Source organism: Hevea brasiliensis, chromosome 18 (genome assembly GCF_030052815.1).
Source record: "Hevea brasiliensis isolate MT/VB/25A 57/8 chromosome 18, ASM3005281v1, whole genome shotgun sequence".
In the NCBI taxonomy this organism is placed as follows: Eukaryota; Viridiplantae; Streptophyta; class Magnoliopsida; order Malpighiales; family Euphorbiaceae; genus Hevea; species Hevea brasiliensis.
The window spans coordinates 5,075,106-5,093,703 of NC_079510.1; the positions used below are offsets into that span (position 1 = coordinate 5,075,106).

At 33.6% G+C, this 18,598-nt stretch overlaps 1 non-coding gene and 1 pseudogene across 1 annotated transcript; both read left to right on the top strand.

Moving 5' to 3' along the window:
• LOC110669870 (uncharacterized) overlaps positions 1–17,849 on the top strand; it is a 67,585-nt pseudogene extending 49,736 nt beyond the window's left edge.
• On the top strand, positions 2,015–2,121 carry LOC131176288 (small nucleolar RNA R71). The gene has a single exon (XR_009146411.1). It is a non-coding gene; the product is annotated as a small nucleolar RNA R71 (small nucleolar RNA).
• Positions 17,850–18,598: the final 749 nt, after the last annotated feature.

Genomic DNA, 18,598 nt, shown 5'->3' on the forward strand with positions numbered 1-18,598 from the left:
AGTAAAATCCTGTGCATGCACACTGATGGACTTATACCTTTGATGTCAGCTATTGTCCATCCAATTGTTTCCTTGTGTATTCTCAGAACTCTAATCAATCTGTCTTCTTGAATCTTTTGTTAAATTACTTGAGATGATAACTGGAAGTGTCTCATTGTCTCCCAAGTAAACATACTTCAAATGCTCAGGTAAAGGCTTGAGTTCAAGAACTGGTGCCTGCATCGCAGAAGGTAATAATTTTGTGTGAGATATAGGTAAGTCGATCTTTAATACTCCATACCTTTTTGGAACAGGAGGTAATGACTGCAATGCCATTACTGCATCTTGAACCTCTACACTTAATGGTGGATTGGTACTGATTTCTTGAATTCCTTGATTAATCACCACTTCTAACTCATCCTCCATGCTTAACTCAAAAACATCTTGCACAAATATATCAACAACATCAATAGAAAAAATAGAATGGTCATCAGCAGGATACTTCATGGCATCAAAGATATTAAATTTGACAGTCTCTCCATCAAACTCCATAGTTAAGGTACCATCATTTACATCAATTTTTGTCTTGGCAGTTTTTAGGAAAGGTCTTCCAAACAAAATCAAAGCTAACTTTGATGTGGGAACACTATCCTCCATATCTAGAATGTAAAAATCTGCAGGAAAAATCAATTCTCCAACCTGCACCAACACATCCTCAAATACTCCCAATTGGTAAGCATTAGAACAATAAGCTAACTGAATAATGACACTGGTTTCTTTCAAAGGACCCAAATTTAAAGTTTGAAAAATTGAATTTGACATAACATTAATAGATGCTCCTAAATCTGCCATTGCACGTTCAAATTTAGAATCACCTATTCTGCAGGGAATAGAAAATGAACCTGGATCCTTACACTTAGGGGGTAATTTTTGCTGAATTAATGCCGACACATTTTCCCCCACACTGATCTTCTCATTATTCCTCAACTTGCGCTTTGTAGTGCATAGTTCCTTAAGAAATTTAGCATACTTAGGAACTTGTTTGATCGCATCAAGTAAAGGTATATTCACCTCCACTTTCCTGAAAGTCTCTAAAATTTCTATCTCTTGTTCTTCTTTCTTCGTCTTGGCCAACCTGCATAGGAATGGAGGAAGAACATAATTATTAATCTTATTCAGTTTAGGTTCAGTATTTACCTCAACTTTAGGAACTTCAGACTCTTTTTCTCCTTGCTTCTTCTTTTTCATTGGCTCATGTGGAGTCTGGTTATCAACTTTTTTCCCACTTCGCAACACTATAGCACTCGCATTTTCTCTGGGGTTCATGACTATTTGGGATGGAAGCTTTCCAAAACCTTGAGCTTCCAGCTTACTCATAGATGAGGCTAACTGACCAATCTGTCTCTCTATATTTTGAATGCTATTTTTGGTCTCCTGTTGAAACTATTGTGTATTATTAGCCAAAGCCTTAACAATTTCATTAAGTGACATACCTTGATTTGAGGGAGGTAGAGGTGGAGGTGGTTGATTCACTTGTGGTCTCTGCTGATGGTATCGGTTTTGCACCGGTTGATTCCCATAACTCAAATTGGGATGATCTCGCCATCCTAGATTATAAGTATTAGAATAGGGATCATACCTGTGTTGTGGCTGTCCATAATGTCCTACTGCATTAGCATGTTGCATTAATTCATCCTCTTGTAACGCAGGACACATGTCAGTGGCATGACCTGAACTCGAACAAATCCCACATACCTTAATAGTTTGCATGTTCCCTATAGCCAACTGCCTCGCCAAAGAAGTTAAATCAAAAATCTGTTTCTCAAGGTTAGATGTACTTACCTCATTAACCTTCATAGGTGTGTGATCCATTCTCATTCCAAACTGCTGAGAATTTGTTGCCATGTTAGCAATCAGCCTCCTTGCCTCTTCTGGTGTCTTATCAACCAAAGCTCCTCCACTAGCAGCATCTATCATACTGCGGTCCATTGGTAGAAGTCCCTCATAGAAATACTGAATCAAGAGCTGCTCACTTATTTGATGATGGGGACAACTTGCACACAGTTTCTTAAATCGTTCCCAATACTCATACAAGCTCTCTCTATTGTACTGTCGGATGCCACAAATTTCTTTTCTTATATTGGCAGCACGGGAAGCAGGAAAATACTTCTCCAGAAATATCTGCTTCATCCCATTCCATGAGTTGACAGATCCAGAAGGAAGGTAATACAACCAATCCTTAGTTGTGTCTTCCAGTGAGAAAGGGAAAGCTCGAAGCTTGATTTGATCCTCTGAAACTCCTTGAGGTTTCATGCTGGAACACACAACATAAAATTCTTTTAAATGCTTATGTGGATCCTCACCTGCAAGACCATGAAACTTAGGCAACAAATGGATTAGTCTAGATTTTAACTCAAAAGCAACATTTAAATCAGGGTATTGAATACACAAAGGCTATTGGTTTAGATCAGGAGCAGCCAACTCTTTAAAAGTCCTAGCAGCAATCATAGTTTCATTTTCGAAATTTGAATCCAAATCCATGTTAGTAGTATGCCCTAGAGCATATCATTTAGTACGTATCTTGTACATGTTTTTATTAATAAAAGGCATTTTCACTTTTCCGTTTACATAATATATTTATGTGTAATAGAAAAGGTCCATTGATATTTTGTTAGAAATTCTATTCTTAAGTTGTTAAGAATATGAGTGACAGTATTTCTAGCACAAAGTATCATAAATAGGTTCACAATCGAGGATACTTCATAATAAAGACATAACTTATCCAGAAAGATTGTATTCATGTTTGTTCCCAAGTTATTTATATGAGATATAAATAAGATGGAATGGTGAGTCTCATGCCATATAACAAATATGATAGGCACTTATACATGATAAGTAGGCTGAACCAATGACACTTATGACAAGCACATAGAGTTTACTCTTGTCAATATATTATCATAAATCATATCAGTGCATATAATCTTTAGACCTGAGATAGCACAATTATCTTGTATATAGGTGGTTTGAGTTTGATACTGCTTTCATACTTGTACTGTGTATGGGTATATGGGCATGTGTTGGCTCCTACTAGTTATATATGGAGGTAGGTGTTGATCAAGATGGAATCTATTCCTCTAAGTAAATAGAGATAAAATCCTATGTTCATTTAATTATTCTTAATGTTTCAAGTTCCTGGCCAGGACAGATAGATTTAATCAGAAAAGAGTTTCTGATGAGAAAATCTTTTAATCAAGAACTGGAATTAAAAGAGAACATAATATTTATAGCAAATGGGGTTTGATATAAACCATGACTCCAGCTTGAGTTGGGATTTTGTAACAGAGAGATTCTAGTGCATGGTAACATATGATTATAAGTTCATTTAAGGTAAACGTTATTACTGATTAGGTGGCCATGGCATGCTATGCTAGGTGTTAACCATGGTCTATGAGGTGCACAAAATGATTTAGAGAAATCATTTATGGTAAGAAAGAGTTTTGATGATATTAAGAGTTGATATCATATCTCATTGCCAATTAGTGATGAGCCTAGTAAGTCACACACATACACAAGTAATCACCCAATTAAATATGATTTAATTAATTAATTAAAGAGTTTAATTGATTAATTAAATAGGTTTGGTTTACAATTAGTTTACAAAGTCTCTAGCATAACTTGAAACCAAATCTAGGTTATTGGATGTATAATATAAGTTAAATTTATATTTAAAGTGTTTAAATATGAATTTAATTAATGAGAAATTAATTAATAGAGGTTAGTTAATTAATTTATATTTGATATAAATTGATTAGAAGAAGAGAAATAATTATTTTGGATTGAGAACTCAAAATTAAGACACAGGGGCATTTTGGTCATTTCACAGGGTGACATGTGGCACCATGAGATGGTGACACATGGCACTACACATAAGCTTTCCAAATGTCTTTTAATCATGTAAGATGATTAAAATTAAGATTAAATATAGGTTTGACACTTGGCACAATGTGATTGGGTCAATTAAACCTAGAACCAATCAGAGGGTGACATGTGGCAAGGGTTTTATGTGTTGACCTACCTATATAAGTGTTGTTATGAAAAGAAAAATAACACAAGCTGCTGCCTCATCCTTGGTGCCGCCACCCAAGAGACTCTCCCTTCTCTTCATCTTCTTCTCTCATCTATTCCAAGAGATTAGCAAACAATCTCTTGAATTAAAAATACTAGAAATTGTTTCTAGTGTCCTGTTTACATCTTTAATCTCTTAAAAGGCAAAACTTGATTTTCTAAATAATAGAAAAAGCTTTAGAAGCTGTTCAAGGGCTGCCATAGGTGTTCTTGGTGTGGACAAGCTAGAGGGACAACATCTGATGTCCTGAAGACGCATCTCAAAGGCACAAATACACTGCAGTGCATCAAGAGGTTAGTGTATTTATTCTTGATTTAATCTAGGGTTCTAAAATTAATCTGATTAATTCTAAAATCTTAAATGGCAAATACAGATCCAAAAACATATTAAAAGAGTTTTAATATGTTGTTTATCATTGAAATCAAATAGATAAAAATAAATCTTGCATGATGCATATGACCCTAGGTGAAAATTTTTGAATTCAATGGTATAAACTTGTGTTTTTCACGCTTCTGCTCCTTCAATTGGTATCAGAGCCACTATATTTGCCATTTACATTATTGATTATATGATTTAATTGTGTGATTTGATCATGAGATGATTTATCCATTGCTGGTTGCAATGGATGTGTGGCGGCATGCTTGATGAACTCTAACATGGTGCGCATTGTTTGGCTTCATGGGTGGTGCAAGGTTTGGCTTTTTAATTCTACAATTGTTGTATGATCTAAGGCCTATCCTATGACTAATTAAAGTGTTTAATTATTAGTTTTAATCACACAATTAAATTTTGATTGAAATCAGAATTTTAAAAATTGTTTGAATGTGATTCAAATCTGAATTTTAAAAGTTGTTTGAATGTGATTCAAATCTGAATTTTTAAAGTTATTTGAATCATATTCAAATCTGAATTTTTAAAGTTGTTTGAATAATATTCAGATCTGTATTTTTAAAAATTGTTTGAATGTGATTCAAATATAATTTTTTAAAAATTGTTTGAATGTGATTCAAATATGAATTTTTAAGGTTGTTTGAATGTGATTCAAATCTGAATTTTTAAATTTATTTGAATGAGATTCAAATCTGAATTTTTAAATTTATTTGAATCATATTCAAATCTGGATTTTTAAGTTGAATATGTGATATTCGATTTAATTTAATTATGTATGTTTTATTTAATTGTTAAATAGTGATATGCATGATGGATGATCATGGACTATAAAAGACCAATGTGATTGGATTTATTTCTTTTATGTTTCTTTGGAATTGTAAATTAATTAATTTATTTTAATTTATTTTAGGCATGTATTATTAAGTTTGTAATAATTTTTGGGTTGTAATTTCATTTATTTAAATTCTTATAAATTCGCCTTGGTATGCCAAGGATTACTATGTAATATTGGATTGCAAGAAGTTCAAGGAGGTCAAGAGCATTGGTGGGACCAGTGGGAGGAATTCAAGATCAAGTGTTGATTATGTACTCCTTCAGTAACTCTTGTAAAATGAATGAATGAAATGCACCTAGGAATGCCCTGATTCAATTCTTGGTGACTTAGAATTGAATCTCTTAGAAAGTCCATGATCATACCATATTTATTGTTTATCCATGAATGCATGAGATGTATGGGAATGTATGCAATTATATGATATATGCATGCTAAATGGATAATGTGCAAAGTGAGACCTTAATAGTAATTAGGATGACCATAAAATCTTCTAAACAAATGATTAAGTTGGAAATGCTATAATTAAAGTAATTATAACATGGGCCCTCCATTGGGACAATTATTTTAAGAAATTTTAAATAGTTGCATAAGATGCAATTAATTTAAGAGATTTTCTTAAGAATAATTGTTAAGCATGAGATGTTGTAAATATGTAAATGGTTTGGTGGCCAATATTGGATGTACCTGAGGACATTAAAATTATTTGCATAATTACTGGCTCAATGGGATGTACCTGAGATTTTGAGCATTAGGGGCTAGGTAAAGGATTGAACCTCACATGAGATGTGATGGGCAAGGAGTTGCTCACTTATAGTTTATTGTAATTCCAATAATGGATGTACTTGAGGATGATCAATAGAATTATAAGAATTCAATCACCCACTAGAAATCCATCCAACTAGGATTTCTGTTTTCTACTTTGGAAGTGTAGGATTCGCTAAGTTAGTGGGAGGACCAATTTGATTAAAAGACCATAATCATTTTGGTTAATTACTTGATACATTTACTAATTAATCTGGTTATTTTCTGCAGTTAATTTTCTGATAATAATGAGCACAGAACAACCACCACCATCCAATATCCTTGCAAGCATACTTGATCGCAATAGGTTGACAGGACCTAATCTCTCTGATTGGCTAAGAAATTTGAAACTTGTCCTGAACCTTGAACATATAGGATATGTTCTAGACTCAAATGTTCCTGGTCCCTTACCTCCAGAGGCCACTCCAGAGGAACATGAAACTTTGGACAAGTGGAAGGAGCATGATATGAGAGCTAAGTGTTACATGCTTGCTTCCATGAGTAATGAGTTACAGAAGCAGCATGAGAACATGCAGAGTGCGAGTGAGATCCTCCTTCACTTACAAGAGTTGTATGGTGAGCACAGCAGGAATGCTAGGTATGAGATATCTAGACAGCTATTCCACATGAGGATGTCTGAGGGACAAAATGTTGGGGATCATGTCCATAAGATGATTCGGCTGATTGAGCAGTTGGAACATCTTGATTTCAACATGGATTTCCAACTACAGACGGATTTGATCCTTCAGTCCCTTCCTGAGTCTTTTGGAAATTTTGTGACAAATTTCCATATGACTAAATAGGAATGCACCTAAGCTGGTTTACTCAACATGCTGGTTATTGCCCAAAAGAATATGCCGGGCAATAAAGGAAAAGAGGTTGCTTTGATTGCATCTTCTTCTACTGGAAAGTCCAACAAGAAGAAGGGCAATAAAAAAAAGAAACCTCAAATTCCTGGTACTTCTAAGAAAATAGCTAAACAGAAAGGGAAAACTAAAGCTGATGGAGGCAAAGGAAAGTGTTTCCACTGCTAGAAGGATGGGCACTAAAAAAGGAACTGCCAGAGTATCTTGCTTCTCTGAAGGATAAGAAGGATAAACCTTCAGAAGGTATATCCATATCTTGTTATTTAGATTCTGATGATACTCATAGTTCATCTACAGCTTGGGTTTTAGATACTGGTGCCAGTTCTCACATTTCTAATGATATGCAGGAACTAGCAAATAATAGCAGCTTGCGTTCTCAAGATGTTAGAGTCCGGATTGGCAATGGCTCAACTATTGAAGCTTTAGCCATATGATCTAAATCTTTTTACATGTTTGGATATGTTTTGTGGTTGGATAATATTTTATATGTACCTGATGCTTTTAAGAGCATCATTTCTATATCTAGTTTGACTAGAAATGGCTATGAATTTCAATTCACAGATGATGTTTGCAATATTTATTTTGGAAATAAATATGTTGGTTCGGGTTATATGAATGAAGGTCTTTATTATTTAGATAATAATGACAAACACAAAATGAATGCAAGTGATCTAAATGAATGCAATGCCATGGTGAAAACCAACTCAAGTTCAAAATATATTTGGCACTTAAGGTTATGTCATGTTGTAGAAGATAGGATTACAAAATTGGAGAAAATAAGGATTCTATCCTCATTGGGCTCTGAGCCTACTCCAACTTGTGAATCTTGCCTTCAGGGCAAAATGACTAGATCACCCTTTGTTGGACAAGGGCTAAGGGCTGAAAATATTTTGGAGCTAATACATAGTGATGTATGTGGTCCATTTAAGGAAATGGCTAGAGGCGGTTTTCATTATTTTATTACCTTTACTGATGATAAATCAAGGTTTGGGTATTTGTATTTGATGAAATACAAACATGAATCCTTTGAAAAGTTCAAAGAATTTAAATCTGAAGTAGAAAATCAAACAGGAAAGAGTATTAAAGCTCTTCGATCAGATCGTGGAGGTGAATATTTGAGTACTGAATTTGATGAATACTTGAGAGAGCACGGCATTGTTTCTTAGCTAACTCCTCCAGGAACGCCACAGTTGAATGGTGTGTCTGAAAGGAGAAATTGTACCCTATTGGATATGGTACATAGTATGATGAGCTATACTGATATGACAATCTCCTTTTTGGGATTTGCATTAGAATCAACTTTGTATATTCTGAATAGGATTCCATCAAAATCAATTTCTTCCACACCTTATGAGATATGGCATGGAAGAAAACCAAGTCTTAAGCATGTTAAGATTTGGGGTTGTCCAGCTTATGTCAAAAAGCTGAACACTGATAAATTGGAAATCAGATCAGAAAAAGGTCGATTTGTTGGATATCCAAAAGATAGTTTTGGATATTATTTTTATTTGCCTACTTCACAAAAGGTTGTGATAAGTAGAGATGCCACATTTCTTGAACAACAATTTGTTCAAGAAGGAGGCAAAGGAAGGCAAATAGAGTTGGAATTGGAGAATTCTAACCAACCAACAGATCAGATAGATATAGATCCATCTAGTCAACCTACACCCGTTGATGAAACATCTACAGCTATTCCTCGTAGAACAACCAGGGTATCTCACCCACCAGTGAGATATGGTTTCCTTCATGAAGAAGAGCAAGAGTTGTCTACTCATGAAGAAGTAGATCATGGAGATGATCCACTTACCTATGAAGAAGCTATATCAGATATAGACTCTTCAAAATGGATTGATGCTATGAAATTTGAGATTGATTCCATGTATAAGAATCAAGTTTGGGATCTTGTTGACCCACCTGAAGGTATTGTACCTATAGGGAACAAATGGGTTTTCAAGAAGAAAATTGGTTCTGATGGAAAGGTAGAGACCTATAAGGCAAGGTTAGTAGTGAAAGGGTTTCGCCAAAGGCAAGGAATCAACTATGAGGAGACTTTCTCGCCTGTTGCCATGCTTAAATCAATTAGGATTCTATTAGCAATAGCTGCATACTATGATTATGAGATTTGGCAGATGGATGTCAAAACAGCTTTTCTCAATGGATATATTGAAGAAAACATTTTCATGGAACAACCTAGGGGTTTTGAATCCCAAGATGGTTCCAAGGTATGCAAGCTAAAGCGATCCATTTATGGGTTGAAGCAAGCTTCGAGGAGTTGGAACATCCATTTTGATGAAGCCATTAAATCATTTGGTTTTATCAAAAATGAGGATGAGCCATGTGTATATAAGAAGGTTAGTGACAGTGCTATCACTTTCCTTGTCTTATATGTGGATGACATACTGTTGATGGGTAAGGACACAGGTATGTTGACAACTGTAAAGGTATGGTTGTCAAATACATTCTCCATGAAAGACTTAGGGGAGGCAACCTATATTCTTGGGATTCGATCTATAGAGATAGAGCGAAAAGAATAATTGGTTTATCCCAAAGTCTATACTTGGAAAAGGTGTTAAAGAGGTTTAACATGCTTTATTCCAAGAAAGGATTATTACCAGTGAGACATGGTATCCATCTTTCTAAAGAGATGTCTCCAAAGACACCTGAAGAAAGAGATAAAATGGCCAGGATTCCATATGCTTCGGCTATCGGAAGTTTAATGTATGCAATATTGTGTACTAGGCCGGATATTGCATATGCTGTTAGTTTGACTAGCAGGTATCAATCCAATCCAGGTTTGGAACACTGGGTAGCTGTCAAGAATATCCTTAAGTACTTGAGAAGGACTAAGGATTTATTCTTGATCTATGGAGGTGGAGACTTGCAATTGGATAGTTATACTGATTCTGATTTCCAATCAAATATCGATGATAGAAAGTCAACCTTTGGATATGTGTTCATTTGTAATGGAGGTGTAGTTAGTTGGAAGAGTTCCAAACAGAGTACGACTGCAGATTCCACTATAGAGGCTGAGTATATTGCTGCATCAGATGCTGCAAAGGAAGCTATTTGGATAAAGAAGTTCATGACAGAACTTACAGTAGTTCTTTCCATTGAGTCAGCAGTTCCACTACACTGTGACAACAATGGAGCGGTCATACAGGCTAAGGAACCTAGGTCTTACCAAAAATCCAAACATATAGAAAGGCGCTACCACATTATTAGAGAAATAGTTGGGCGAGGCGATGTAGCCATGCAGAAAATAGCATCAGTTGAAAATCCAGCTGATCCATTCACTAAGCCTATGTCACAAACTCAGCTAGATCGACATCTTGAGAAGATGGGTCTAAGATATTGTATTGAATGGCTCTAGTGCTAGTGGGAGATTGTTAGTAGTATGCCCTAGAGCATATCATTTAGTATATATCTTGTACATATTTTTATTAATAAAAGGCATTTTCACTTTTCCGTTTACATAATATATTTATGTGTAATAGAAAAGGTCCATTGATATTTTGTTAGAAATTCTATTCTTATGTTGTTAAGAATATGAGTGACAGTATTTCTAGCACAAAGTATCATAAATAGGTTCACAATCGAGGATACTTCATAATAAGGACATGACTTTTCTAGAAAGATTGTATTCATGTTTGTTCCCAAGTTATTTATATGAGATATAAATAAGATGGAATGGTGAGTCTCATGCCATATAACAAACATGATAGGCTCTTATACATGATAAGTAGGCCGAACCAGTGACACTTATGATAAGCACATGGAGTTTACTCTTGTCAATGTATTGTCATAAATCATATCAGTGCATATAATCTTTAGACCTGAGATAGCACAGTTATCTTGTATATAGGTGGTTTGAGTTTGACACTGCTTTCATACTTGTACTGTGTATGGGTATATGGGCATGTGTTGGCTCCTACTAGTTATATATGGAGGTAGGTGTTGATCAAGATGGAATCTGTTCCTCTAAGTAAATAGAGATAAAATCCTATGTTCATTTAATTGTTCTTAATGTTTCAAGTTCTTGGCCAGGACAAGTAGATTTAATCAGAAAAGAGTTTCTGATGAGAAAATCTTTTAATCAAGAACTGAAATTAAAAGAGAATATAATATTCATAGCAAATGGGGTTTGACATAAACCATGACTCCAGCTTGAGTTGGGATTTTGTAACAGAAAGATTCTAGTGCATGGTAACATATAATTATAGGTTCATTTAAGGTAAACCTTATTACTGATTGGGTGGCCATCGCATGCTATGCTAAGTGTTAACCATGGTATATGAGGTGCATAAAATGATTTAGAGAAATCATTTATAGTAAGAAAGAGTTCTGATGATGTTAAGAGTTGATATCATGTCTCATTGCCAATTATTGATGAGCCTAGTAAGTCACATACATACACAAGTAATCACCTAATTAAATATGATTTAATTAATTAATTAAAGAGTTTAATTGATTAATTAAATAGGTTTAGTTTGCAATTAGATTGCAAAGTCCCTAGCATGACTTGAAACCAAATCTAGGTTATTGGATGTATAGTATAAGTTAAATTTATATTTAAAGTGTTTAAATATGAATTTAATTAATGAGAAATTAATTAATAGAGGTGAATTAATTAATTTATATTTGATATAAATTGATTAGAAGAAGAGAAATAATTATTTTGGGTTAAGAACTCAAAATTAAGACACAGGGGCATTTTGGTCATTTCACAGGGTGACATGTGGCACCATGAGATGGTGACACATGACATTACACATAAGCTTGCCAAATGTCTTTTAATCATGTAAGATGATTAAAATTAAGATTAAATATAGGTTTGAAACTTGGCACAATGTGATTGGGTCAATTAAACCTAGAACCAATCAGAGGGTGACATGTGGCAAGGGTTTTATGTGTTGACCTACCTATATAAGTGTTGTTATAAAAAGAAAAATAACACAAGCTGCTACCTCATCCTTGGTGCCATCACCCAAGAGACTCTCCCTTCTCTTCATCTTCTTCTCTCATCTATTCCAAGAGATTAGCAAACAATCTCTTGAATTAAAAATACTAGAAATTGTTTCTAGTGTCCTGTTTACATCTTTAATCTCTTAAAAGGAAAAACTTGATTTTCTAAATAATAGAAAAAGCTTTAGAAGTTGTTCAAGGGCTGCCATAGGTGTTCTTGGTGTGGACAAGCTAGAGGGACAACATCTGGTGTCCTGAAGATGCATCTCAAAGGCACAAATACACTGCAGTGCATCAAGAGGTTAGTGTATTTGTTCTTGATTTAATCTAGGGTTCTAAAATTAATCTGATTAATTCTAAAATCTTAAATGGCAAATACAGATCCAAAAACATATTAAATGAGTTTTAATATGTTGTTTATTATTAAAATCAAATAGATAAAAATAAATCTTGCATGATGCATATGACCCTAAGTGAAAATTTTTGAATTCAATGGTATAAACTTGTGTTTTTCACGCTTCCGCTCCTTCAATCCGAATCCGAACTTAACTCCCTTGGAGATTGGACTCCTTCAGATGTACTCAAAATCTGCTTAGCCTGCTTAGCCAATTTTCTCAACTGTTTAGCTATTTTTTCTACTTCTGAATCAAAGATCAACTCACCAGATTGAGAAGTTCTTGTCATAAACAAAAAGAAATCAAAGTAAAAATAGAAAAATGCCTCAAAACCCTAGAAAACAATCGAATTTGGCCTCAAGAGGGTGGGGCCAAAGAATCCTATGCATTGATTGGTCTTGATCAGAACATCGTTTCCTTCAAAATAGGTATAGGCCGCCCTCCAAATTCAACCAAAATTCTTGATGAATAATAACACCGTAATTTTTTTTTTTTTTTGAAAACCTGAAAACAGCAATAACTCATAAACAAAATTAATAACAAAATATCCTAACACCAAAAACACGAATTCCAATAAACTTCAGTCCCCGGCAACGGCACCAAAATTCTTGATGGCTATCGAATCCACCAGAAATTAAACTAACTGAAATCACCAATTATGAAATATTTTCTGTAGTAAGTGGTAAATCCAGGTCAAACCCTAGAGACTGATTTATTAAATTTCGTGCACTTGTGTAATGGAAAAATAAACAAAGGTTGGGGGTGTTAATTCACAATCCAAAGAAGAAATCAAAAATCAGAAATTAAGAATTAAAATTAAATATGAAACTCTCAAATTAAACAAACTTCAGTCCAAGGTAATTTGCATTCCAGTGCATTGATTCGATCATAGACAAAAGAAATACAATTATCTTTTATTGAATACTTAACGTAAATTTATCAAACAGCGAGGTAAAATCCCTAACTTCCCTATACTCATCAATTTGAGCCCAGCACTCTTGTTGACTCTAATTATTAACTGAATTGGTATTAAGCAATCCTCATCAAATTAATAACTGCTTTAAGAATAGGAAGTAGTTAGGCTGAACAACAATTTACGAAGCATAAATCATTTAATTCACCCTATTGTTTCCTTAGATTATTATCGAAAATTGGGATCATAATCAATAAAACCTAATTGCTACTCATGTTCAATCTTACACAATAATTACGGATTATGAAGATGAACTAGCAATTGATCACATCAAATAATTAACTAACAGGCCTTTTTAGCAAATCATTCAATAGATCAAAGACAATGAAATCAGAAAACAATAAATATTCAAAAGACATCAATTAAATTAAGAACCTGGTCTCACAAATCACGCAAAAGAACTTAAATCCCTTGAACTGAATTAAAAACTTAGCCACTCATGTTCATGGCATACAAAAAATTAAAGAAGAAAATTGAAGAAATATAGAATGTGAATGGAGAATGAAAGTCTCATTCTCTTCCTTTGTGATGGCTGCTACCTCTTCTATTTATAATAAATGGCCTAGGGTTAGGTTTAAGAGTCTTTCTTTCTGTCAAAAACTACAACTAAAGCAAAATCAGGAAACTGATTGTCGACGGATACATGGCCCGTGTATCACTATATGGCCCAGGGCTGTGTAACTTACTGGAGCTGAATGGGTATGTCTTGTATTGGCACAGAAGGTTACACGGGTCTTTGGGATTTACACGGGTCAAGTTACACGGCCCGTGTACTTTGTTTCTTCCTCGGTTCTCTAGATTTCTTTTAGCAGAATGTTACACGGGTCCATGGTTGTGCTTACACGACCCGTGTACTTTGTATCAGCAATGCTTCTTAATCCTTTGACCTTTTCAAGCTTCCTTCCACACTTCTATGCTCTGGAACTTCACCAAAACCCTGAAAAATACAGCAAGAGTCAAATTAATGCAAATGCTAAAAATTTCTCCATTTAACACAATTATTCCAACAACTCTCTAAATATATGCCTAATAGATAATTATACTTTAATCAACTGAATTAGGCATAAAGATACCCTAGAAACACTAAATGTGATAAAAGTAAAATTAATAAATTATGCACTTATCAAAAATCTTGAAAATTTGCATACATTAGTGGTGTTTAAGGAAAAAAATGAAAATAAAAATTAAATGAAAAAAAAAAACAGACTGGACTAAGCCGACTGTTGGACCACTTCCAGGTTTCACCAGTCAGCTTTCTCATTCAATCTTATCCAAATCTTTAAAACACTAGTAATAACCAGTATATAAGTTATGCTATTTTTCTGTTGATAAACAATAAATAAGATTTGTTGTTTTTGTATCTTTAAGTAGCAAATAAGATTTGTTGTTCTTCTATCTTTAAGATTTCTCAAGAAAATCCAAGTTTTAAAATCCCCATTGGCAATGATATAATTTTTGTTGTCCAAAGCTTAATCCGTTACTAAAAATTCATGTACTTCTATTAGAAATAACTTTTAATCCTCCATGTATAGATGATGAATGTTGATGGCTTTAACAGATTAAATAACCCAGATGCAAAGCATCTACTTTTTATGAAGTGCTCTAGCTTTGTAGATTTCTTGTAAACTTTAAATTATCTATATGACAATTCTTATTATGTAAATTTGATGTGGCCTTCCTCCCAAAGCTTTAGATTTTGAAAAGTGTAGATATAGGACTCCCTTCCTCAGTAGTTCTATGATACTAATTCTGCTAATTCAAGTGTCCTCAGTGATGTAGGATTTACTAGAGATTTTAGGACTACCTATTTTAGGAAGTAAGTATTGGAAGTAAAGTCTTAATTTTGCTTAGGAATTTGTGTTGATTTGAGATTCCTAATTAGTATTGGATTAATATTTTCTTGTTTAGGCTAACAAATCTTGGTACTTGTAGGATTACAAATACTCTATATGCACTTATCTTCTAGGTATTTTGAGGAGAATTTTTCTATAATTGACAATTGATTTTGGTATTAATAAAATTAAGAATTTTTTTTTCTCATTCCCCTTTTTTCCTTTTTGTTCTATTGGTTCTACATCACGTAGTCAACAAAAAAGAGGGAACCAAGAAATAAAGGGAAAATTGTTATACAGTATAAACCACCATGACATTATATAAAATTTACATTCACATTCTTGTCTTTTGGAAAGTGAATCAAGCAGTCCACTTTAGTCCTTCCATTACATTTTAGTCATCCCTGAAAAATAGAATAGTGAGGGACTAAGGAGAGGTTATTTTATTTGAAAACTCAAAGAATAAAAAATGTAATTGAAAATAAAATCTTAGGGAATAAAGTATATAATATTTTAAGTGAACGACAAAGGTGTTATGAAATTAAAAGTTGAGGTCTATTTAATTCAATTTTGAAAATGAAAGGACAACAGTGTGAATAAATGCTAGAGATATTTTTTGTAATTTTACCAAAAATAAAATAGTTATTGGCATTATAATGTACCGTACAAATAGGGAGGGTTTAGAATGATTAGGACATACAAGATTCCAGCTGGTATGTCCATTCAACCTTCACTCACTCTGTCTCTCTCTCTCTCTCTCTCTCTCTCTCTGTGTGCAAGAACATGAATCTGTGTTGGTCAGCTGGCAAAGGGATGTATGAACCATTTCTTATGTACAAGGCAAGCTAAAGGTGCATGATGTCTGAACCATTTCTTATGTACAAGGCAAGCTAAAGGTGCATTATTTAAAGATGATGGTGATGGATATGAATTCATCGAGGGTCGATATCTGCTTACACATTATGTTGCTGAACATCGATATTCAGTTGTTATTGTTAGAGTTTCTGAAACAGAAGGGTCTTGGAAGAGGCCCCAAAGACTCCTATAAGTGCTATTATTGCTTGGTGGAGGTGCAATGTCACATCCTTTTTACTCAAGGGACATTGGCTTAGTTAGCATTGCCTATAATCTGCCATTTGATTTGAAATATTTTGCAAAACTTATTTAATCTATTCAAGTAGATTGAAACATGGGCAATGGATGGAGGCATTGTGATAATTTGGATGCCTTCAGAACTTGATGTTTCTGAGTTGGTATCAATAAGCGAGAAACAATATAGGAGTCGTTTAGGTAGTATTTCTTCTTTGGAGCTATTAGCCTGCCCCTTCATCCTACTTTGCCTTCTCTTTCTGGTTCCCATACACAAAGTTCGATTAAGATCTATTTTAATATTACTATAATTTTCTTCATTGACACTATTTTGATGCATTAAATCAATGGCATAATTATCTTGTTCCAGTGATTATGTGCATGCTAAACATTTGGTGTGAAGTACTAATTCTTTTTGTTGTATCCTTTCATTATATTTCAATTATCTAACTCCATATTCTATCTTAGTTTCTGTACTACTGAATTTTTTTTTTTGTAATTTATTTTGGGTTTTGTTTCTTGAGCTGCCATTGTTTTGATATTATGATGGGTAGACATTTTTCGAAACTTTGAATTCTTAGTTGAAAGCTCCCTGTTCTTCTTGTTCTTTTTCTCCCATCTTTTGTCCCGGGGTTCTCTTAGTACTAAGATTTAGATTTTGCTATGGTTATATACTGTATTTCTGGCTTTGACTTACATATATAATTTTTTTAGGGCTTTCATGTTTGATGGATTTTGGGATAGAATTTATAGGATGAATCAGTTTTCTACAGTTAAGTGTTGTTAAAATTGGTGGAAATTTTAGTTCTCATCCTAGATTGCAAGTCAATTAGGAATTTAAGGACTACCAGCATGATTTTACCTGTTTTTGCTAGACCTTCAGGAGTCCTCTTTTCATTTATACTATAGTTATTTCTCTTATTAAAGTGGCAACTGTAAAATCAATTATCTCTCTTTCTTCTCTTTTCATAGGATATTTACTAAATCAATTTCTTTTAAAAATAAATTTATTGATGAATACTAAACTTCAAATATTCCTATATACCAATTGTGAACTTTTAAATAATGCCATGTTCATTGCTCATTGTTCATTGCAGAAAGTTCTAAGCATATCCAAATGTTGAAGAGGTTTCAGAACCAAAGGGCGTTGAGCTTTGTAGAATCCCTATTAAATTGAAATGCAGTGATTGGATTATTAAAATAGTTCCCTGGATTGGGGGTAGAATTATTTCTATGATGCACCTTCCTACAGGTAATGATCATATTTTGGTAAGAGCAGTAGAGGCACAAATTATAATTGTATCTTTCTATTCATGTGCGACTATACATTTATTCATCTTGTTTTCATGGCAATCATTCAGTGGCATTATATTCCGATCCATTTAGAAGTCTTCACAAACTTTAACAATGATAAAATTAAAAACTTCTTGTCTCAATGTTATTTAATTATACTTCATGTGATGAGATTCCTATTTTGTTGATGATGACAATAGGAACACAGTGGCTTTATAGCAAGATTGAGATTGATGGATATGAAGAATATAGTGGTACTGAGTACCCATCAACAAGGATGCTATGAAGAATACAAGATCATTGAATAAGTTGCTATGAATATCTGTTTTCTAATACAAACATGATTTTGAAGTACATTTTTTTTTCTATTCCTTATTTCTATTTAATGAACATGGCTATCTGTGTGATAAGTTGAAGCATGTGAGATAATTACTTATGAAAGTCATAATATACTGTTCTACAAGGAAAATATTTTTAGATCAGTGGCATAGACAACAAGAAGCTGAAGGAAAAATAAAATTAAGCAATCAGGAAGCTTAGAATTAAAGGAGGGATTTTAAGTAATAGAGATGTAAATGGTTTTGGACTTGGAAACAACATAGTGGAATCAAGTTCAATCAGTCCAAAATAGACCAAATTAGCCGCCAATTTCTTGAATTTTTTAAAAACTATCAATAAAATGACATATATTTAAAGTTAAATTACTTTTTGTAATTAAAACCTTTTGTTTTTCCTCGCACAGCATTTCCTTCTTACTTTGAAATTGTTATCCTCCTTCCCCTTAGAAGATAATCAAACTTAAGCTTGAAATTGTCTCCCTTGCTTCTGCCTTATGTTATGTAGTTGCTACACATTTTGACATCTATTTAATTTTACTTGAACATGTAATGCATCTATGCACTTCCTTATAATGAAAAAGAGTAAACATGTAGAAGAAAGTCTGATATACCTCATTTTGCTTATGTATGTTAATCTTTATTATTTAATAAATCTTTTTTTTTAAATCACCTTTTCATCCTTATCAATCAAGGATTAACATCTAAAATTATAAAAGTGT